The sequence below is a fragment of the Aulonocara stuartgranti genome, assembly GCF_965226115.1.
Source record: "Aulonocara stuartgranti genome assembly, chromosome: 6".
NCBI classification, from domain to species: Eukaryota; Metazoa; Chordata; class Actinopteri; order Cichliformes; family Cichlidae; genus Aulonocara; species Aulonocara stuartgranti.
This window is the reverse complement of record NC_138944.1, coordinates 16,758,667-16,783,351: the sequence shown is the minus strand read 5'-3', so window position 1 is coordinate 16,783,351 and position 24,685 is coordinate 16,758,667. Positions and strand designations below refer to the sequence as shown.

The following is a 24,685-nucleotide window of genomic DNA, read 5'->3' as shown; positions in this document are numbered from 1 at the left end:
CACATATTTACACACATGTTGTGTCTCAGAGGATAAGACCATATAGTCTGCTAATCAGAAAGTTGTTGGTGTGATCCCTGGCGCCTGCAATATGTGCACTAAAGTGCCAGTCATCCATTTTGTGATGTACAGGTCGTGGGATAGGCAGTGTAAAGAGAGACCGGACCTCCCTTTCCCCAGCTACCCCTCCAGCTCATCCAGGGAAACACGGTGGCATTCCCAGGTCAGCTGAGAGACATAAATCTCTCCAGCGTGCCCAGTGTCTGCCCTTGGGCCTTCTCCCATTGGGACAACCTGAAACACCTTGCCTAAGAGATGTCCAGGAGGCATGCTAGCAATCCTTTGATGTGGAGAAGTAGCAGCTCTACTATAAGCCCTTCCCAAATGACAAATGACAGCCATCCTTCAGAGTAAGCTCATTTCCCCTGCTTGTATTTGTGATCTAATTGTTTCGGTCACTACCCAGAACCCGTGGCAAAAGGTGGAGGTACAGTACTGAAGTACACTCAACGCCAAATACCCATGTTGCATCCATCTGTGTGCCAGTGTGTCCTTGATAGTTAGAAAGTGCTTGGTGACGAGGTGAATATGGTTTGTAATATGTCTGTGAAGGTTCTCAGTCATCCAGGTCATCGTAGTCTAAGGACTACTTTCCAAGCTCCTTACACAATGGTTTGTAATAAAGAAAAAATGCTTTAAGTACCAGTCTATCCACCATTTATATAGGCTGTCCAAAGATACTGTAATTTATCATTGTACCGCTCACTACATGCAGTCAGATTACATTTTAAAGAGCACCATTTACTTTAATCTCCAGACCAGTAAAGGTAAAAACATGTCAGTGAACATAGAAAATGGCCAAGTTAAGCAGCACCGTGAAAAAGATCAAATGGTGTTGCTTTCTTAAGGAAAAAAAAACATGTTACAGTTATGACTCTGAATAATTGTGCTGATACACTTTTAAAATTTGATTGGAGCAGTAGGTTTATTTTCTGTAATCCTTTAGTCAGACTCACAGCACTTCTGTTTTTGCCAGTTAGTTTCTGTTTTGTTTTTTTGAAAAAGAAAAAAGTTGTGTTGCGTTATGAGCAAAAGGTTGTACACGCCAGGGAAGTGACATCAATACTCCATATAAATATGCTCAAATATTGGAAATTAACCATGCACCACCTTTTGTTTACACATTCATACACACACACATATTACCACTTTTCCTTAGACACTCCTATTTGTTGTTAAGCACTCATTGTCACAAAATTGCGAAAAAAGCCTCTATTTGACGCCCACCCACAACCACCTCTGTGGAGCCCTCCAAGAGGCGGTCACACACTTGTTGACCCCTCCGCCCTTCACTCCAGCGCCGTTTGCCATGGATGTTTCAAATCCATCTGACCTGCCTGTGCTAATGGACGGCTATTTTGGGAGAGGGATGGCAAAACCGTCTGCTACTCACAACGGCCGCTGTGAAAAAAATACGGTTTGCTAAGAGGGAGGTTCTCCTGTGTATGTGTGTGTGTTCACAGCCAGCCATACCAGTGACTAAGTTCCATGTTGGGTTCATGTGTCGCTGTAGGCCATTGGGATTGCTGTTGAAACATGAGATATCTTACTCTTGCAACACTAAGACTCTGAAATTAATTCCCCAGCAAGTACGTCTTGTCAATTTAGTTTTATGAGGGCGTTTTATTTCGGATGTTTTATTTCTTCACCCTCTGAGGTGCTGCCAGTGTGTACATGTTCGTTACCTCAAAATTGTCCATCCTACGCAAATTTTAAAATAAATTTCTTCCTTTAGACAGATAAACCACATGCCACTTTTAAAAGGAAACACCTCATAGTAATATAAGCATTCAGGCCCTTTTGGAAAGAGCCTGATCAACAGGTTGAGCAGTGGAACATGCCAGTAGGTGAACATGCCTCTCTATTGCTTCTGTAAAATCATCTCGCTCTGTGGGACTTGACAAGCACAACACTGTTTCCATGAAGTAGTTAGGCTGAGTAAAATATAAATTAAAAATAGAAAGCATTGATTTGTTCCCTATATTTAAAGTTTATTTTTTTAAAAAGAGGGAAATTGCTGTAACAGCAGCTAAAACATTAAACATAAACCTATAAAGAAAAAAAAACTTAAATAAAGAAGAAAAGCTGAAGAAAATGATGGAAAGAGTACAACATATTAAATACTGATACTTTTTTCAGTTGATGGGAGGAACGGTGCAGTAAAAGACTGGAAAGTTGTGTAACTTCTCTAAAAACAGCATTACTGAGACGGTAGCCCAATAATAAAATACTTTTTATTTCTCAAGATAAACTTCCAGAGAAATACAGAATTTCATCATCTACAGTGCATGTATCATTAGGATTCAGAGACCTGGAAAATCTCTGTACCTAAGGGAACAGGCTGAATATCAGTACTGAACGCTGGCTGTGATCTCCACACTGAAAACAGACACAAGTCTGTAGTGAAAATCTCTGCAGGAGCAAAAGAAAACTTCTAAAAAACATTGTCAGTGTGCACATTTTTTCCCTGCATTCACAAGTCCAAGTCAAAACTTAACCATTCAATGAAGAAAAGTCATACGTAAACAAGATGCAGAAATGCTGCTGCCGTCTCTGGGTGGAAGCTAATTAAAGATGCACTGAGACGAAGCGGAAAACTGTCCTGTGGTCTGACCGATCGTGGATGTCCTGTGGTCTGGGATAAAGAAAAGGGCTTGATACCAAATTATTCTTTTTGTAGTTTTTTAAGACATTTCACAACAAGAAATTGGATGATTCTCGCAGGAGAATATCTGATTTAAATAAATAAAAGTATCTAATTTAAATAAATAAAAAATGGGGATAAAGGATACCTCATAGACGCTTTAAATTAAAAAAAAATTGATGCAGTTTTGACTTAAATTTCTAATTTTTCCCTTCTCTCTTCCACTTCTTACACCTTTCACAATCTCTGAAGTGAAGTTATCACACATGACCATTTTCTTCCCCAGCTGCAGCAGATGTGCAGTTAACTAAGAAGACAGATTGTGTGCCAAATTATAGAGAAACAGCTTGTGTTTGGTGATATTTGCTGAGTTATTTGAAGCGTTGCATTTGAAATTACCTGCTACTTCAAACAAAGAAAACCAAGTTCATTTTTGCTCTTCTCCTTCTGTAGCACCTACTAGTACGACTGCAACTTTATGTCATCTACATCCATGACAGGGATAATGCAGGGGGGAAAAGGTGTGAGTAGCGTCTGCAGGCCGGCTGGTTGGCTGAAATTACTTCATGATATGTTGATTGAGTATCATCTGTCATCAGCTGGAAAGAACTCCAGGCTTTGGGACATGAGAAATGAACTTGGTTGATATTATGAATGAAACTTTCTTTTTGATTTCATTAATAATTGAAGGTGCTGGAATGCTGTTTGTAATCGCACAGGCCCAGTTTAACCCCTAAGATTGGTTTAAATCTTCTCATCTGTTTGGGAACAGTGAGCAGAAGCCACCATGCTTGGCACTGAAATTAACTTACACATTTAGCCAGGTACCGAAAACTTATAAAACTTTACAGATGTTGCAAAATGGCCTCATTCTAAAGGATATTTGAAACTTGACATGAACTTTAAGCAGAATTGAGCATATGTGAAGCAGAAATGAAAGCAGAATAGTGTGACATTTTCTGCTTTCCAATGATTGATTCATGTAGAAGAAAATTCCATAAAAGAAGCGTGTATTTACTTACATGGCTTTAAATAGATCCTGTTCCACTTCACACTAACATTTTGCAATCCATTCGCCTGCAATAAGATTTTCATCCTACTCTCATGGTGAGGACATTATACATTAAACACTCCCTCACACACACAAAGTATGGGCCAGTTCCTCCTACTATTTCTCTTAATGTGTCCCTTGTGCTGGAGGTGTGTAGCTGCCAGCATTGTTCACTGGACTCTAACAGCTGTGTGTATTTACCGATGATAAACACACAAGTTGCTGCAGACATTTTAGCCCTGTAACTGTGTTTAGTAACTGGTAACGTTTATTTTTTATTTATTTGTTTTTTTAATATAGGAATTGAAGACCAATATTAAAAGTCTGTAGGTGCGCTTTTGCTGTTTTTCTTTTTTTTTTTTTTCTGCAGCCGTCTTTGTATCTGTTCAGTATCTGTCAGAAAACAGCACAGATAAGGCGTTCCTGCATGTTTGCACATCCAAGACTGGTCCCACTGGGCTGTGTGAGCTGTTCCTCCAGTGCAGCTCTGGGGTGTGGATCACAGGCTGTGCGACGGGGCCTCCTGATGCAGCTTCTGGGTCAGGCCGTTAGGATTTATTGGTAAGTCTGGAGATGCAGCTTCAGGGCTGGGCTCATTGACTCTATGAAAGGGTAGTTACTTGGGTGGGGCACATCACTGGCCTCCCACACTTAAAGTTTTTGTTTTGTTTTGCTTTGTTTTAAATATGATGTGCTGGATCACTGGCAGGTAAAAAGGGCTTTTTTCCCTCCTCACTTTTGCCTATGAACTCATTAGATAGGTGTTTTCCCAAAGCTCAGTTCAGGCATGAGAGCTCATGAGAAGATTAAACAAATGAGAGTGAATTATTGCTCAAAAATATTAGCTGTAATAAAAATATAGAGAGAATTTATTAAAATTCTGCAAAATCAGAATGATAATTCATCCTGCCAACGCTCTGCTTGTATTTCCGAGCTCATTCTTTTATTCAAGCTCGAATTTCAAAGCATTTTTAAATATGCTGTGTTTGGAGCTGTTAATAATTTGGTGGAGTTGGGGGAGATTTAAAGGAATTTTGTGGTTTGCCAAACTTTGCCTAGGGAAACAAAACTCTCACAAACACTCACAGATTCTTTACACATGACTAATAGTGATATCAACACATACCAGATAAGGTACTGTATAGTGCTGCAGTTAAAGAGGGTATATTTTAGAACATCTCCGGCTGCAGCATTTGTGTCATTCCTCTTTCTCAGAATAAAAAGGAGAACTTTTTTTTGTAAAGTGAAAGTGCAGCAAAGAGCAGCATTTACCATAGCTTATCATAACATTTGTGAGAGGAGTGCATTTCATATGCAAGGAATGTCTGACTCATTTTTCCTGTTTGTGTGCGCTTGTCAGTTATATCTTCAGAAAAGCTGATCTAAACAAGATTACTTAGATCATTTACACGTCTCTTCTCCCCGCAGAGCTCAGGGGACTGTTTTTTTAGCTGTCACTTTGCATAGACAACGGAGGCCTAACTACCCAGTTTTACATAGCAGTTGAAGCCTGATAGCAAGCTTTCTTGGATAAGCTTCCTGCTTTAAATAAGCTCATGTGTTTTATGCTGTAAACCATTCACGAGTTCTTCAGCACTTTCAATCGTAGCAGATTACTCATCGTAAACGGAAACGACAATATTTTGTAACCATTTTTTTTAAATGGAGAACTTGAAGCAGCCAAATGAATCATACTTGTACGCATCTGAACTTTATTGGAAGGATTCAGCACGTGAAAATGCACACGTGTTCCCTCAGATGCGCCTTTTGCATTTTTATACTTGTAAGGTTGACGATGTTCAGTGCAGTTCACTGTAGTTTATCTTTAATTGGTCCCACATGTACAGTGTCAGAGCACCAAATTCGTATTATTCCACAGGTTTAAGTAGTCCGTAAGCAACACACTGTTCACTCCTGTTTGGGCATCGTTTGCCAAAAGCAACTGTGCCCAGCTGCGTCGGGACATTTGATACATTTGTGGGCTTGTTTTAAAGATTGGAGGACAAAAAAGTTCAAACACTGTTGATCATCAAATGCAGGCCATCATTTAAATTAAACGTTATACAGTAAATATTCTGTGCACAAGGACAAGAAGACAGTTTTAGTTTTAAACAAACTTTATTCAGCATTTTACTCAACCAGGAACAAATCATTTGACAAACTTTATTTTATTTCACTTTTTTTTATATTGCATTGTCTTACATTTGTCAAGGCCATTATCGATTATCAAAGGACTCAGTCTCTCCAACCCTGTCTGCATCTGCCTCAGTTCAATCTACAAATAGCCATGTCCACGTATAGGCCTGGGATTCAAAACTTCTTCACTCTATTTTCTCTGGGCCATCAGCACAGCACCAGACAATCCCCCCTTTTCATATCTCTCCAGCAGATGAACTGTCTAACCTTGTGTTAGTGAGCATTACTCTAATTTAAAGTTCCCTTGATGGACTATGGCCAGCTGCCTCGGGGCAATGGCTCTCGACGACACTATCTTGTGATGGGATTATACAGACACATGCACACAAATGTCCTTCCTGCTCAGCTTGATTTCACCAGTTTGCTCACACTTTTCAAGCTTTTTCCAGCTAGGTAGAAAGAGAAGGGGAATGTTCAGGAGTAAGCTTGAGAATCCTCTTTTCACTTCTCTTGTCATTGTGGAGTTCTGATTTATTTATTTTTTAGCCATTTTAACTCTCACAGAAGCACTTGAGCAATTGCAACGCGCATTATTTCTCCTGTATTAACAGGACTTACAGGACTCCAAAACAGTTGCAACAGTTGCAAAGATTTGTTCTGATAAACAATCTTATCACTGAAGCTGGTGACTCAATGGTGACGTGCAACTTTGGTGGATGAGACTATAGCAAGTTTTACACATAAATTCCAGGTAATGTTGAGAGAATCAGGTCTGCACATTGTCCAGAGTTGGCTTTTCTCACATGTGATAGATGCATAGTGACACTTGAAATGCATTGTGCAGTTTAGGTTTGGGCAAAGAGTGGCGACTGGATAGTCTGCGCAGGAGGCGGGACGTGATGCAAACTCACTCTGTGAATTACCTGAACCTTTCACACATGTGCTCATTTGGACTTTACTTTCTACAAGGAGGCTGCCTGGGTAATGTCTGGTCCAACTGATATAGATATTTACATTCTAATATTCAGCTCCGCTGGTTAATGTTAGAAAAGTTCAGAGCTACAATGCATTTGAGAAAATGAAGAAATATTCCCTGTAAGATCTGACATGGAGGTAGCCGTCATGATTTTGACAGTTAAATGACAAGTTTATCAGCAAGACACTTAAATGAGACAAAACACAATAAAGCTTCTGTGATAAACATACTTGAGTTTATTTCTGCATGACTGCAGAAGCATGTAGAAGCGACGGGTTGAATGTGTAGAATACAAGCCCTCCATTCTCACTGCGAGACATCAGACCCTCAAGGTGAGACATTTATAGGACATAACAAGAAATTCAAAGGCTTCATTCTTGAAAAACGTGCAGTGTTTTGCACTTCCTCTCCCTCCCGGAGATAACGTTGCTATCCTCAGGGAAAGCAGCTGATTTATTGACAACACAGCACCGCAGCTGAAAGTTTTAAAAGCAGGGGATTTTTTTTTTTTTTAACTTGAACATTTTATGGACTTTGAACCACGAGACACAGCGTGGCAAACGAGATGGAGACCTCATGACTCCCAACAGACAGGACAAGCGGGGAGGGATCGTCTCCCCCATCAGCTCTCTCTGTGGGACGCTTTTGTTCGATAAGATGTCATGCACCACACCCGATTTAAGTCATGTGCTCCTCATTGAATGATGACCAACACAAGTCAACAAGGATGTGTTTGTGTGTGTGTGTGTGTTTGAGCCACTCGGTACATTTTGTGCATGTTTGTTGTTTAAGGTCATATCGTCCATGTTGTGCTTGCATATCTCCGTGTATGTCTAAGTGCATATTTCTTTGCTGCGTAGCCAAAGTATGAAAGAATGTGCTGGACTGGAGAGAAGGTGCTGTGTCCCTGTGAGTGGGTGTATATGGTCTGGGTCAAGGCTTTTTAGTACATTAAGACCTTAACTCTGCTCCAGGGGACTCTTACTCCACACCCACGCCTCCATTTATTAAACTCTGGACCACATCAACATTCCTGGGATTAGACACAAACCATATAGCTACACATGCACTCGCGATATATTATCGCTGTGAGATATATTCATATATAGCCAGCATGAAACTGTTGGTCAGCCCTCATGTGAGAGCTTTATAGGGTCTTTTGGCTGTAATGAGCAGAGGGACTGACACATTTATTCTGTATCTAAAGGAACTTTGCAAGATAATTAAGGTGGCTACAACCACATTTAAGTAAATTCTCCTTCATTTGCTCAGTATCTAAAAAATATAAAAAAAATGGCCTTGAGTATTCCACCCGGTGGGGGGGGTTGATGATGTCTCCAGTAATTCGCAGTATAATTTTGGATATCTGGTGACAACTCAGAAAAGGTTGAGTCACAACTTTAAGTTGTTTTTTAATTTCACTTTTGCAGTTTTGTTATGTTTAGGCACCAAAACTGCGTGATTATGGTTAGGAAAATATTTTTGGTAACCATTTCCTGGAAGACTGTCTCTTTTTAGGTGAGTCACGATGAAAAACATTAACCAGCCCCAATATGATTTTCCTGATTTTCTGTCAAAAATGTGTTACAGTGGCTTGAGAGGTTTTCTTAATTCACTTCAGTTGTGTGAATTAACTTGCCAAATTACATACGTCGCCTCGAAGCACGATGTATTGTAAAGTAAAGGCCAGAAAACAGAGAAAATCCCAATATTCAAACATTAAACTGAACAAGCACTTGGCAACAGTGGGAAGGAAAAACTCCCATTTAACAGGAACAAACCTCTGTCAGAACCAGGCTCAGTCAGGGGCAGCAATCCAGTTAATGGTACATAGTACACGCTTGTGAGCACAGAACGCCCGCCCACTGACTTCTATTAACGAGGGGCAGCCAATCAGAAGAAAGGAGGATGAACTAAGGGGCTGCACCAGTAATGTCCAGTATAATATAAGGATGATGTTGCTATAAATTGACTCCAGCAGTATCCAAACATTTTTTAAAAATGGAGCTGGATATAAGCACAATATAACACACACACACATATATATGGAGGTAATACACAGTGCTCTCTTTTGTACAGGGTATAAACAGCATACTGAAGCTCCCTCTCTCTCACTGTCACACGCACTTCCTGTTAAGCCTTTAATCACAAACATGCTCTTTTTCAGTCCTCATGTTTACCCAGACAGATCAATCCAGCTGATCCAGCAGCTGCTGGACCTTGATCTCAAACTACCCCTGACAGATAGAGCCCCTGTTGGACGACATGCTCACTTTACTGCATGGGTAGAAGCAGGGATATCATTTATTTAGGCTGCAAATACCAAATTTATGATTGTGTGTGATTGTATGTAAATGTAGTCTATCTAGTGGTCCAGTGGAGCTACAATCTCTTTTAGAGGGGTATCATTATGTATGAGTGTGCATATATTTGCACGTACAGTGTTATTTCTTTGCCTCTGTACTGGTTTATGGTTGCACACATATATTCCTCTATGTATTCCACCTGTGCGTGCGCCTGCATGCCTACATAGTGGGTGCTTGCTTCTGCATTAGCATGTGTGTGTCAAGAGCATGGGTTGTAACTCACTTTGACTTCGAGCGAGGCCCCTGGCAGGGAAAGCTGTGGGCCTGGCAGGTCTCAGCAGGGCTCTAAAGCGGCTCAGCTCCGCTGGTGGCTGCAGGCCCGTCTCCATGTCACTCGGAAGATGTGTTCACAAGAACTCCTTACTGGGAGGCCTCCAGCAAGAAAGCAGGATAAATGTCATCATGTCTTATTGCTGGCAGCCATGTTAGCTCCACAATAGGTTCAGAGAGACTGTGCTGTAGAGAAGCACAGAGATTCATGCCAGTTGATTTGTACAGTGTTTGCCATTTTCCCATTATTAATGGCAGCAAGGCCACTGTTAGAGCTGCTGCAGGCCTGCCAGGTCTGCCTTAGAGAATAGGCAACTATGTGGCACCTCTTAAATTTTATCTCTGGCTCTTTCTATTCAACTTTCTAAAAGTACACAAAACAAATTAAAAGATTAATAATAATATCTGACAAGGAATTGACTTAAAAGTTGCTATACTTAATTCTGAAATTGATATATTTAGTTTAAGTAGCAGTATTATAAAACAAGGGTTAGCAGCCAGCTTAGCTCTGTAAAATATGTATTAGACAAAGTCAAAAATGTATATTTTTAAAATTTATATCCCATATGTTTAATGCACATACAGTCAAAATAGAAGAAAAGGTATGTTTTTTGGGATTTATTTTTAAAGAGCGGGTGATTTATGTGAGGAAATGTTCCCCGATAAACAGAAACTGGACCCAGTAGCAATATGAAGAGGAACTCACGTAGCTCTTAGATGAAAATGCCTGCTAGGCAGCAAAGTATAATTTCTGTGTGCTACGGTAAACAAAACAAGTCCAAACACATCAATCACATATCAAAGGTCATGAGGCTTATCTCAGAATACAGAGTATGTCTTTAAAATATGGGTGCTGTTCTCAAGTATCTTTTTCAAAGTACTAAAAGTGGTTTCAGAACATAACTCGTGTGTGGGTAAAACAGCAAATAACAAGTAAAAAAATTTTTTTTCATTCTTTTGTTCTACTTTACAATAAATAAGTTTGATGTAATTATCCGTTTTCTGGTTCAAATGCTTCTTCACTTCCTAAAAGCAAACAACACAGAGAAATCATTAAGAGTTAAAAACACTGGAAACACTTTCATCTCCAACAAAGGGACCATTGTGGTTTTTCTTTCAGATGTTATAATCAAAAATGTCCCAAAAAAAAGGAAAGAAAGAGGAGAGGTACTAAGCCAGTTCCCTAGTTGACATCTAAAAATGACATGCTGTCTTCTGGCCCTGGTATTTCTAGAAAAAAATGCAGCATTATACATATATAATATAATATAATATAATATAGTTTCACTATTATCTCAACAATTCACAAATTTAGATTTTTGCCATTATTGTATTTAAATGCATCGTTCATTGCCATGAATTCACAATAAATTTAATATAATCTAAAGATGCCATGTAGCTCAGCACAAACAGCCTGCCTGCCTGGATTGCTCGGGCCGAGTAGGTTGAGACAGGGAATGAAATGCATAAAGACGTGGATGTGGAAAGTGGGTGAAGCGATTCAACTAAAAGAGGGAGAAAACACAAAGATAGAGTTGTGGGACGAAGGTGGAATCGGGTACAGAGAAGCGAGAGCGGAGCCATAGTGAGAGCGAGGTTACGGCCTGGACCCTGACCCAGATTTTATATATGGTCTCTGACAACCTGATCTGACCATGCTGCTGTGTGGTCTTCTTGTCTTTCCATTCGTTATGGGTGCATGACGACCACAGAGATCTCCTCCTAGCTCTCCGTGCAGTCGTTTGACGAGATGGAGCACGTTCGTTTAATGCCGCATTAAAGTGACGCCAAGCTCGAGGTCAGACGTCGCAAGGTCCTCTTTTGTGATTTTCAAAAATGTACATGCTCATCCAGCAACGATGGAGAGAGAGCTAGAAAATGGAGATCCATATAATTACGTTATGCAGCTGCTTAAAAACAGAGGTTTGTCAGTATTATGAATAAGAACATTTTCCATGCAGACTGGAAAATGTCTTAAACTCAAAGGGTAGAAAATTTATTTATGTACCAGCAAAGAGAAGAACACTCTGTGCAAAACAAAGTCACTGGCAGTTTGTAGGAGCTCGGCTTTTAGTTTTGCTGGTTTGCTGACAATGCCTACGCCTGCTTGGTTACTTAATGGCCAAGAAGGAGCAAATCCACGTGCCCATATCAGCAAACGTACATGCTCAAAAAAACAAGAATCTACATAATTTCTCTTAAATCTTTCTGCTTGCAACAAAAGGTTTTCATTCTTAAAATATTTTTTAATTTTTAAAAAAATCCATACAGGGATAGAAAAATGTACAATTCGAAGAAGTAGGCAGATCATTTCTCTGTGTACCAGTAAGAGAAGAACACTGGGTGCAAGCTGAAGTCTTTGGCAGAGGTTGCTGGCACTCGCTTTTTGCTTTTGCTGGTTTGCTGGCAATGCCTACGCCTGTTTGGTTACTTAATGGCCAAGCAGGAGCTATAACCAAGCCAGCTTCTTTAGAAGAAGAAATCAAGATTTTGGGGCATTTGGCAGAGTTAATGGGATTATTTTTTAATAGCCAGTATTAATAATTCATAATAAAATCCTATCAGAGAGACACTATCATAGTAGTGTCTGTTGTAAAGCTGCGGTTTTTATTTGCTCCATTATTACTAGCAAAATAAAACGGGGAATGGGTATGACGTTGTCTTTATATTTGGGAGGTATTACAGTTTATAGGGGGGCTGAATGTCGGTGTACATTTCTTGAATTTATAGCCTGCCTCTGTGGATAAACATAAACCGACACACACACACACACATGCGCACAACTACACTGTGTGTTGAGATCACTGGGAGTTAGGTGACAGATACTGAGAATGCCTGGGCCTAAATTAAGCCCACTGCTTCATCAAAAACATCCTGCCTTTCTGCTCAGGCTGAGATTGTGTTCGCTTTTCACGGGGAGCTCAGGTAAGCTAGTGGGGGCAAACGCACTTTTATTCACACGCACGCTCAAGCATTACATTTTGTTACAGAGGCTGTGAGAAGCGATGGAAAACTGTCCTGTTTAATCTATTTAAAAAAATAAGCGCTATTCCTCATATTATTCTTATCACATATTTGCGATGATAAAATTGACTCACTGCAGCGTTGCTGTTTGTTGTGCCAAGAACAAAGACATGGAAAAAATGTAATATTGCTTTATAACCGTCGCTCCTTCTCTGCAAATAAAAGACATGCACCGCTTGGGATGATTCCTTAAATGTACTGTATAAATTCTTTAAATGATGACAACATAGCTGAGCTTAGCCGAGTTGACACTCGCATGCATACATGCACACAGATGTCGTTAGAATTCTAGAAATGTTCCTAGTGCTGTAGGTGTGTGGCAAGAAGTTAAAGTAAAGAGTTTTACATAAAAAAACCATAAAAGTAGCTCATAAAACACGTTTTACTTTAACGTAAACACTCAAATAAAAATCTATACATGACACAATGAATGCATTATTTTGATTTTTTACAGTGAGGATCTGTTCAGAATGAGTTCTCCTCTAAAACACACGAAGGCATGACCTTTGCTTCAAATGCAGCATTGTTCTTCTGTTCAGTTACTTCTAGGAAATGTTTTGAGTACCTCTTTCCATATGCTTGCTGGGAAGGAGAATAAATTCACCTGTATATACACACGATCACAGTGTGACCTATATACAGTAACAAAGAGCCAAAAAATTGGGTGTGAGCATAGGAGGCTAAGGAGGCCAGGAGGGAGGGAGGCAGGGAAGGAGGAGGAGGCGAGTTCTGCACCACTCTGCTCCAGCTCCGACTCTACTGGTGACCCCGCGGCTGTAAATCTGAAAGCAGAAGACCATTCCTCACTTCTTGTTTTTTTCCTTTCTCCTTTTCACTCTCTGGCCCTTTCACATATCAGCGTCTGTGAATGACTTTCAGTATTTGATCTCGGCTCATTACATCTGCTCGGCAAGTCACAGTAGGATATTTAGTTTTACAAGTGAGATCGGGAGGTGAAAATAAGCGTTTAGTTGCAGATGTTTGGGACTCTTTCAAACGACAACTTGAAGTTAATCAGATATGATGTGACCGTCACCACAGCAAATGTCACTGTTGGCCTCTTTGTGTTAACAGGCAGCTTAATTAAGCAGTCACGCTGCCTCGACGTTCAGTTCGGTAAGCAGAGCTACATCGCGAAAACAAGTATTAAGCCATTTTTACTCGTGCTCATTAAGCATGCATGTCTTCTTATTTACACCCACTTCAAAGCTTTCTGTGTGACAGTTGCCAAGCGGGGGGAAAAAATTAAAGGGAAAAGGCGAGAATAAGAGAATAGACTCACTAATGCAGTCAATTTCCAGGAAAACCTGACTGTGACCAGTTAATTATCTTGATGCCTAACACACAACATGTCTGTCTTAGCCCGAATTCAATGCCGTGGCAGCTGTTAGAAAAGAACAAAATTTGGTGACGGCCAGGTAGAGGTTTTTAATGCAGGTCCCACCGCTTTTCACCAAACTACGACTGAAATGTTTGTCAAAATGACACTAAAGGTATAATATCTGCAGGGGAGTTGCGTTTCCCTAGCAAAGTCTTCCCAAATGAGTTCTCCTAATGTAATAGAGTAAACAATTCTTGGCTTCTAGTTTTAGAGCCAACTTCCACATTTTAATGTTTACCTACCTAATTCCCTCCAGCATGAGACTGGGTGGAAAAACTGCCATACGACCGAGTCACAATTCCAAAACCTTAATGAATGACTGTTTTAGTTAGGATTTTTCAGGGATCATTGTGCATTACCTGTCAAAATTAACTATATCAGCATTTCTGAAGACACTGCCGGAGTCTGTGTGTGGCTTAGTATGAAAATGTCCATGAGCAAAAGACTAATATACGTTCTCATGTGTGTGATCTGAGATCATAACTCTGTGAAACAGTATCAACACTGGAAATGTGGCCTGCTCTTTAAGAGCTGCTATTTTGCCAACAAAGAATGCCCAAAGCTTCATTACTAATCTAACTATATGACAAGACTGACGAGAGAACCTCAGAAGGAAACTGAAAACACAATGAAGATTTAAGCTTTACCAGATTTTAAGAAAATGATCAAGACTGTGATTTTCCCACATGCCGTATTTAGTCCCACAAGGATCCTGTCAAGATCACTTGAAAGTTGTGCAAAGTTTGACCTTTTAGTTCTTGTTATTTTACAGTGATTTAACAAAAACTACAGCAGGGAGAAGAGTATAAATACTATTAAAATATTACAGCTGGTGTTTCTGACACAATCAGACAACATTATGTCAGCTGAATAATAGAAACCCAGGGAGACGTCACAATATTTTGGACGTCAGACAGCATCCTGTCAAAAAGACTGCAGTATGCCCAGTTTTTGTTTGGGTTTTTTTGCATTCTCTCTTGTAGTTTTATGAATGTAACACACAACATTTTGGAGCGCGCACACACACACAAGTGAGCCAACAGAAAGATGATATTGGTTCTGTCAGTTGTGGCGATGGAAAGCAATAAAGTCATTGTCCCTGATCACTGAATCTCGGTCAGTGTGCTAGCAAAATACGGTGTAATCTGTTTCATTATACCGCCTTAGAAAAATACAAGCCAATAACATTATGCTTGGTCAAGTAGGAGTCATGATACCTTTTTCACTGCTTAGCTGTCAGCTTAGAACAGAAAACTTGGGTTAGAGTTTGCACAGGCTCACCACAATTGGACAATGGAAAATTGGAAAAATGTTGCCTGGTCTGATGTGTCTTTATTTGGAAGGTGAGGTCAGTATTTGGTGCAAACAACATGAAAGCATGGATTCATCCTGCCTCGTATCAACAGTTCAGCCTCGTGGTGGTGGTGTATCAGTGTGGCAGACATTTTCATATTTTGGGCCCCTCAAGTACCAGCTGAGCATTTTTTAAACACCACAGTCTATCTGAGTACTGTTGCTGACCATAGTGTACCCGTCTTCTTCTGGCTGCTTCCAGGAGGATAACACACCACATCACAAAGCTCAAATCATCTCAGGCTATTTCTTTAAATGAGTTCCCTATCCTCAAATTGCCTCCACAATCACCAGATCTCTATCCAACAGTGCACCTCTCGGATGTACAGTCAACAAATCTGCAGCAAGTGTGTGATTCTATCAAGTCAATATGAACTAAAATCTCTGAGGAATGTTTCCAGCAGCTTTTTGAATTTGTAGCGAATGAAAGCAGTTCTGAAGGCAAAAGGGGTTCCAACCAACTACTACCAAAGAATAACTAATGAAGTGTCTCGTGAGTGCATATATCTGATAGAAAGCGAGGAAGTCTCCTAAATAGGTCCCCGTTTAAATTAAAAGTTACATATAATCTAAACATTTAAATGGTAGTGTTTGCTGGAGTTGACGCATGACTTAGATTTCCAAAATCCAACAGACCGCAAGATCCTTAGGCATGAACTTACCTTCCATTTTAGTTTGAGCTCAGCTTATAGCGGTGATTCTGAATTGGATTATTTGTATTTGAGATGCAGTAGCTGATAAAATCTACAAGCACCCTGCAGGCAAAACTGCAAACTCGCACAAATGACGTGAAGAGTGGCTGAAATTCTGAGAATTATTCCTGGAGGGATTGCTCATTGTATAAACGGGATGCTTATTCAAGCTTTTGACATTTTAAATGATGAAAGAAGTTGTGTAGTTCTTTAATAGCTTTTTAAATACTGGCTTTGTTAGCTTTGCACACTGTTGGATACGGATGGGTAGAGAGGGGAGGATGGCAGGCTGGGGTCTGATGAGGGGAATTTCGTACACTGACAAAGTTTAGCCAAGTTTATCTTACAAACTCCATCACCTCCTGACCCACCCCCTTCCACCACCATCCTCCCGTACAGCTTTTAGGAAAATGGGAGTGCTTATTCTCTTATGTGCATGTGCTTTTTAACAAGTTGATTTATGAAACAAGTGTAACTGTTTCTAAGGCTTTGTTGGTAAGATAAGCAGCGTTGCCTCTACATCTCCTCAGCTGATGTTGCTTAAAGGCATTTGTATCCTCCCCTGGCTTAATACAGCCCGAGACAATTTGGCAATTATTCGCACAGTTTGAAATGTCAGCAGACGTGAGAAAACTGAGAGGATATGAGTATGTGATTCATTGTTGTGTCAATATTTCCAAATAAGAACAGGCTCACTGTGCTGTAGCTCCACGTAATCACTTTTAAGTATGATTAAAACCGATACCTTTTAATGGAGCCATACAGGCGTACACACCTTTCCAAATGTAGGTGGTGGGAAAAGGAAACTGAGAATTGTTGGCGATGAGCATATACTGTATCTCTCAAGTCCTCCATTTATATTCATTATATGCGTTGGCGCACGCGTGTTTGAATGAACTGGTTTGTTTTGAGCACCCTGAGCTTTCAAAGAAATAGCTCGGCATTTTTGAGAAGCACGCGCACTTTCTTTCTGGCCAAGAGTTAGATGAGAAGACTGATACCATTCCTGTGTCTGTAGGGTGAGCGTGCAGCTGGAGCCAGGAGCTGTGACGCAACTTGTTTTAATTCAGTTTAGGGATGAAATGATTAGGTGATTGATCGGTTAGTAGATCGACGGAAAATTAATCAGACTTGTCTGTGTTAATGCAATTATCTCTGCAGTCATTTCGAAAGCAAAAATGTGAAAATACTGCCACATTTTCTCGAAATGCCAGAATGTGATGATTTTCCTTGCAGTTTTCTTACATGTTATAGATATAATTATTAACTGAGGAGGAAAACTGCTAATTAAGCACTTATGCACATAAGTTACAAGCAAAGTTTAAAAGCTGGAAAACACCAGTGCAGTCATCTCTACGCCACGGTGCTGGACGGCAACAACATCATCACATTAATCAATACCAGCTGATGTATAACTCTGAGGAGATAGTTACTATCAGGGTTATGTGAAAGCTGATTACTTTCCTCACTGTTTGCTCAGGTTGAGCCTGTTGTCAAGGGCTGATTGGCTGAAAGCAGGTCAAGAAGGTTCCTTCTCTCTATTTATTTATTTATTTATTTTCTTTTAAAGAGGGGCACACAAGAAATGCCTGCTCCGCTTTTGATCGCCTCGACACTTTTGTTTGCAGTGTTTGCTCTAGATTTGAGTGGCTTTCAGATCCTGCTGGCACACACCCTAATGGTTAAAGTCTCTTTGCATAAAGATTGGAAACGCGAACGTGGCTAATATGACTCGGCCTGTCAGCTCAGTAATTAGCTCGTTTTATCTCCATCAATTACAGCTGTACAGAAAGGATTAGGTAAACAAAGGTATTTTGTGTCAGACTCATACCTTGTTAGAAACTGGACGATAACAAGAAGACTTGAGGTTGCCAAGAAATCACACATTAGCCCTTTGAAACTAACAAACTAGTCTTTTATCACTTATATGAGGTGCTTGTAGGTGGAATTTTTATTAACTTATAACAGAGAAGGCATGGCTTCTTTCACATTTTTGTATTAGGCATTATCCCACAAAGAGGATGCCCACAGATTTTTGGTCCCTCACAAGGAGATGCGATTCAGAGTAAAAGGAAATGTGTGGTTTAACTGTTTAAGATTTAATTTACTCAAACATATTAGACTTTTCTGTCAAAGACATTTGCAGACAACATTAAATTTAAAAGAGAGCAATTAAAGAGGTGTGTGACACTCTTCTTTTCTTTAATATTATAATATGTTAGAGTGATGAGCCAATGAGCCACGAGCTCGGGCTTCAGACTGCTCCAAACACTCAGTTTCAGGCAGGTTATTTTCTAGTCATGGCTCTTTATAATGTGAATAAATGTGGATGTCCTGGTCATATGAATAACACCGAAGCCCCACCACCGTCCAAATCCTTTGCTTGTGAGGGGCTACCAATCAGCAGAAAGTTAACGTAAAGGGATTTAAAATAGCTTATTCCACTAGTTGAACTGAGAGCCTGAACAGTATTAAAACAAGGGATTATTTTGAACTCTGAATCATGCAGGGCTACTCTAGTAGAGTCCAAGAATAAAAATAAGTGTTGGGAATGAGCATAATAGGTTCTCTTTAAGTGTTTTTTCCACATAGCGATGAAAGAAGAAGAAGAAGGTGTATTGGAGAAAAAAGTCAACATTAAAAGTGGCGACATGACCACAGGAATTTGCCTCAATCGGAAACCATGTTTACGCCATTCCTGCGCGGACTCTAAGTTGTACATGTTGTTTGCAGTCAGACATCTACGCTGCCCAAAATTACCCATCCTGTGTGTCAACGAGATAAGTCAACACAAAAACAGCCAAGTACGACAAGAAAACACAAGAGGCACGAAGAATGAAAAATGAAACCCTGTCAACCCAAATAAGAACATCATGCAAGCTCTTCTGAATATTTGGGATGCAAATGTAACAGATATTTCCAAAACTGTTGGTTTTGGAGTCTAGCCTGCGCTGCACCGCTGTTCTTATGCCCAAGGAATGAGAAGGAAGTTCCAAGAAGGCACATTTCTGGGTCGCCTCAGGCCTGGCTGTCACGCCGCGGCGCCTATTACTCCTGCGCCAACATGAAACAGCTCGTCGTTTAAAACTAAAAAGATGTGCTCCACACACAGGCGGCATATTCATGTCCACATCAGTTGCAAAGATTACTGTGAGAAAAAACAATGCAGGTGCTGATATTTCACAGACCTGTCAGCTGTGCAGCTCAACAATACATGCACACAACAAAAGAGAGCATAAAGGACATAAAAACACATGCACAACCTGCCTTTTCTTCTGAAAAACTACTACGAAAGGATCATGCTGCTCCTGTGACTGATGATTTTGCCAACATAAAGACTGAAAAAGCAGCAATTGATGTTTTCCAAGTGGCTTGAAAAACTTCCACTGACAGTTTCGATTGAAGCGGAAAACCTCTTTTCTGTAATGGAAGAAGGTTTTGGGGGAAGATGGGTTTTCCCTTTTTGTAATATCCTCAGAGCCATGCTTGGCACCGACGCCCTCTGGACTGGAGGATCTTGGCTCGGAGCAGACAATGGGGCTTCAAGTGAGTCATAGCAAGTAGAAGAAAAGATCAGAGAAACCATAAAGCTTTGTCATGCTGCTGATTAGCTGGAACTGTTAATTTCATTCTCTTGTTAACAACAAATGTTACAGGGAAGTTTTAGGGATCGCAAGCTTTTGAATTTAATGGAACACCGCGCTAAAAGTGGCCGAGCGGCAGCTCACCATTAACCCTCTTAGCTGTGAAGAGCAGCAAAGAGTGCGAGGAGTAAAATGGCCACCTTCTCATTTCGCCCGCTGAAGTGCTTGGACTGATAAAACACTCACTGCTGCGGGTTTGTTTGGTGAGAATTGGCTGCGGAGCCACTTCTTTGGCAAATGATCTTCCTGCCAAAACAAACAGCCGCTTTTCTTCACCCCTTATCCACATATGCACACAAACACACACATTTTACTTGCTGACTCCACACAATGGCATGACTGTATCTGCAGCACCAAACAGACATCTGCCAATCGCCCTGCGGACCTCATTGTTACTCAACACCGGGGCACACAAACGCTGAGCCGAGTTCAGTCTCCAACAGATTTTTGCACTGCAACGAGAAAGTTGCCAATGAGGTCTGCCAACGTGCATCGCTGACCCCGAATAGCCAGAAAACAACTGGAACCTGATGTGCCCCCGGACTGTGGTGGGTAAGACAGAGAGAAGACAAGAGAAAAGGAAAGGAGGCTGAACTTGAACTCAGCTCAGGCAGCAAAGCACCTCTCAGCTACGAGGACTGCATTCCTCTGCATACTACACAAACATCGGCACTGTATCTGCACTTGCATATTCAAACAGAATGACAAAAATAAACAGCTGACGATGAAGCATGGCTGCTGATTGAAGTCATGGCTCAGTACCTGCAAGCAGTTACGCATACCCTATAGAAGACTAACAGAAGGGAATAATATGGCCAGGTGCATTTGTGTGCCACATTTGTGTTTACAGTTATAATCCAGCAAGTCTAAAGATCTCATATGGCTATGTGTACAAAAGACACACCTCCTTCTCTTATTTCTCTTATCGCTAAAACCTGGGAGGCATGTGCAGAGTTTATTTTGACCTTTCTGTCTTCCTACAGCATGATCTGACTGCTGTGTGCAGCAAAGCCTTGGCTTTTTGTTTGTTTGTTTGTTTCATTTACCACTGCAGCATGCCGTTTCCAGATCTCTTCAAAAAGTGGCAACTGAAATGTATTTCTTCAAGAGTTTATCTATCGATGCTGGAATTCATAAGTGGATCTTTCACATCACTCAGTCACTGCAAACTGAGTCATAGAAGCTATTCATAAATCGAGCTAGTGATTTACTTCCACCACTCAAAACGTAAGGAATGTCTTAGCTAGTAGAGACAGTAATAATGTGTAACTCAGTCACTGGGAAACATTTGTGGCTCCATCTAATAAAAAGCAATCATTGGTGCCAACAGGAGGTCACTGTAGTACCAGCATAACCATGAAACATTTCCATGGTATGCATTAAAAGTAGCTGCCAATTTTATGTGTGACTGTAATACTTTTTATATGTACATTCACAGAGGGATATTTCGTGTGGGTCTCAGAGTGAACAGTATTCAAATGATTTAAACTGGATTAGCGGACAGCTGATGTTTCGGGGCCTCCGGTATACCCAGCGGATAGCAGGCCAAGAGTTCCTGTTCGATGTGCCAATCACTGGTCATGAAAGCAGATGCATTTTTAAAAAGAGAAACTGTTGTCAGGCAGCAGATGACAGGTTCAAAATTGCATTTCGGCTAGTGTGTTCCCCGTTTTGCTTCCCCCTACACAGCCTGCAGACCTGCAAGCAAGCGAAGCCCACTCAAACATCACAAGTCAACCAATGGAATCCAAAAAGGGTCCGCTACCAAAACTTTTGTGCTGTCTTAAAACCTGGTTTCAAAGAGCAGAGGTGGGTGTTACACAATTAGTGACATTTTTACTTGTGTTTAACCCATTGTCCCAATTTTTCCCAGTGAACATTGTGAATATGTTCTTACTTTCTTTGTAGAAAAAATGAGTAGTGTGAGAAATAATACTTTTTCTTCAGCATCTCCGCTGCCTGTTCCTACCCCAGCTCAACCTGTTATTTTACAAAGATCTCTGTTCAAAACTGTCTTTCAGTCTTATCAGTTTGCTTTCATTAATCAAGACCAGAACGCTATCATCCACCCATTAAAAACAGAAAAACAGCTTGTCGCCTCTCTTCTCAGTAGTTACAGGCTAATCTTAAAATTACCTTTTATTTTGGAGAATGTCATAGCTAAGTGGTTTGGACAAAAAAAGCATCTTGGTAGATTTCAGTCTGGCTTTCATAGACCTCATCAAAACAGCTCTTCTTAGAGTCTCAAACAACCTCTCGATCCGAAGTGGTTCAGGGAAATGTTCTGTTTTGCTGATGTTGTTCTGACCTCTGCCATTGACACTGATGACAATCATGTTATTTGTCATAGGCTGAGATACTGGTCGGTCTCTATCGGCGTTCTCTTTTAGGGCCCTTACTGTTTCTCTTATATCTGTTCGTTCTTTAACACATTTTGAGCACTCAGAAGGACATTTCTTAGCATGGCTATGCAGATGACATTCAGTTATATATCTATTTTAAGCTCCAAGATATTTCTGTTGCACATCAAACTTATGCGAATAGATTCTATTAAAAGTTGTTTAGCTGACAATTTTTGCCAACTTAATGAAGAAAAAACAGAAGTTCCTGTTTGTGCCTATAAGGCTACGTTCACACTGCAGGCGAAAGCGCATCAAATCCGACTTTTTTGACCCTATGCGACCCACATCCGATCATGGTATGACAGTGTGAACAGCACAAATCCGATATTTTCAAATCCGATCTGGGTCTGAATCTGATACATATCTGATGTTTTAGAAAGCGACTGCTGTTTGAACGGTCATGTCGCATTAAATCCGTCTTTTACGTCACTGACACAAGACAGACGCCAATTATCAGCCCTGGCCATCCAGTGTAGATGTCAGTGAAACTGCTGGGAAGACAACGTTGGAGAAATGTGAACATTTTATTTGTACTGTATAATCTGCAGATTCTGACAGAAATCTGCAACTATCCTTTGAAGCACCGCTCCTCTCTAAAACAGCAGTAGAGATAATTATTAGGCCATATGTAAGTAACAAAATAACTTTATAACTTAAAGCAAAATTGGGAAATGGAAAGTCTGAAACAAGTCTTTATATTAAGGGCCATCAGTCAAACAATACTGGTTGGTCTGGGTCTAAACAGAGCGCGTTGTGTGTGACGTCTTCTTTTGCGCATGCGGGCCGCTTTGAGCGTTCACACTAGAGCGCGTTTGCTGTCACATTTTATTTGTAGTGTGAACAAGCAGACAAAAAAATCGGATTTGAGCATTAAGACCTGCAGTGTGAACGTAGCCTAAGAGATTTGTGCCTACGGTTATGGAAACTGCCAAATTTTCTATCAGGAATGTTTGTGTAACTTCTGACTCCGCTTTCACTTTGGTTGCTCGCGTTAAATCTCTGGGTTGCTCTTGTTTTTAATCACTTAAGTTGGCAAGGACAAGGACTGGCGTACATCAGTGGAAGTTTTTACCCATACATCCCCAGCAGGTCCCTCTCCAGCAATCTCTCCATCTGAGCCTGAAATCTGTGAACATTGGGGTATCTTTTAAAAGGCAGCTAAAAACTTACCTTCTGTTCAGAATTTTTGTTTGCAAGCAGAAGCCAATCAGAAGAAAGCTGGCTTAAAGCAGTGGTTCTCAAATGGTGGGGTGTTGAATCACTGCAGGTGGGACTCAAACAACCAGGTGAAAAATATGGGTTAAAATAAGGGTTATTTTTAGAGAAAATAAAGGGTTTGCTTATGTTAATCTCCTGACCTTTAAGTAAAAGTCAGCTTGAATCCTTCTTTGCACTGTTAATGATTGAGTGTGGGGTGTGAACATTTTTTGCCTTCTGAAATGGGGCGTGCCAGAAAAAGTTTCGGAACATCTGGCTTAAAGAACGGGGAAGTGCACTAAAATGGCTTATTTCAGTCAGAGTGACGGAGAGGCTCCACAGAGGCCCAGTATAACATAAATAAGGATTATTTTGAACTGTGAATCTTGCAAAGCTACTCTAGCAGACTCCCACATAGAAAAATGTACTTAGAAATGAGTAAAGGTCCCCTTCTAGGTGGTTTTCTAACAAAGTGCTGAACAGTTCCTCTAAGAAAAGAACATTTTTATGTTTATTAGAGGAAAATGCTTAGCATAGATGAAATTAATTATGTGTACACTGTTCCTGTACTGTACTGTACTTCAGTGAAGTTCAAGAATAAAAAATTTAAAGCTGGAAAAGACCATAATAGGTGTGCTTTACTCTTTCAAGTAAGAAATGACCGTGAGAGATATGTGATAGATGATTATATTAATCTCTGTGTAGTCCAACCATAGCCAGTGTCACAAGCTCTGGCTACGGCAGTGCTGCAGGCATCTACAAAGAGAAGGCCTGCTCCAGTTTTTTCTCCCTGTCTCCCTTTTGTCTGCAGTGTTTGCTCTGGATTTGAGTGGTTCTTCTGGCGTTGGAGTGCTGTCGGCCCACGCCCTATAATGCCAACCTCTGTTAGAGAAAGATCTGGGTCTGTGCCACCACCGGTAAGATGAGGCCTATGCTAGTGTTATGGGCGTGCCAATTTCACCTGTTGAGTCATGCCACTATCGTATATTCATCGCCAGCCTATTTGCTGCGTGTGCAAAAATTAATTGCTCGTAGTTTTTGCACACCAAACGGTTTGGTGTGGCAGGTGCAGGCATCACATATGCATGTATAAAACAGATGTGGGTGCATTTGCTCACAGTCATTCAGACTTTCTGCTGACTCCCTGTCATGGAGTCGTCTGTTAACACCCAGTTCACCAACATTCATATCCGAGGACTTAAGCTGTTGAATCGCAGGCAGATGAAGAGAAGCCACGGTGCATGCTGCGCCGCTACCCCTGTTACCTATATTTATTCTCTGTCTCGTCATCACTCTGCACAACTCTGTCGTCCACAGGCTTGCTGTTGTGGCACATTTATCTCTGTAAAGATGGGTTCACATAACCATGAAAGAGCTACTTTTTTGTAAGCCGAGCTGGACAGAAAGAAAAGAAGCAACGAGACTTAAAACATCTCCCTCTGTTCACTGTGCACTACCGATACATATTCATAAAGCAGTTCTTCTCCTT

The 24,685-nt window shown here is 40.7% G+C and overlaps 1 long non-coding RNA gene across 4 annotated transcripts in view; it reads right to left on the bottom strand.

Moving 5' to 3' along the window:
* The window catches only part of LOC309709374, a 39,959-nt gene that overhangs the window by 9,692 nt on the left and 5,582 nt on the right, over window positions 1-24,685 (bottom strand). For 2 of the 4 annotated variants that reach the window (XR_014277491.1, XR_014277492.1), the window contains exon 2: window positions 9,457-9,689. This is a non-coding gene — a long non-coding RNA (uncharacterized lncRNA). Of the gene's footprint in view, window positions 1-9,456; window positions 23,126-24,685 lie in introns of those variants that run through there. The other 2 variants (XR_014277493.1, XR_014277494.1) reach the window with 1 other exon arrangement.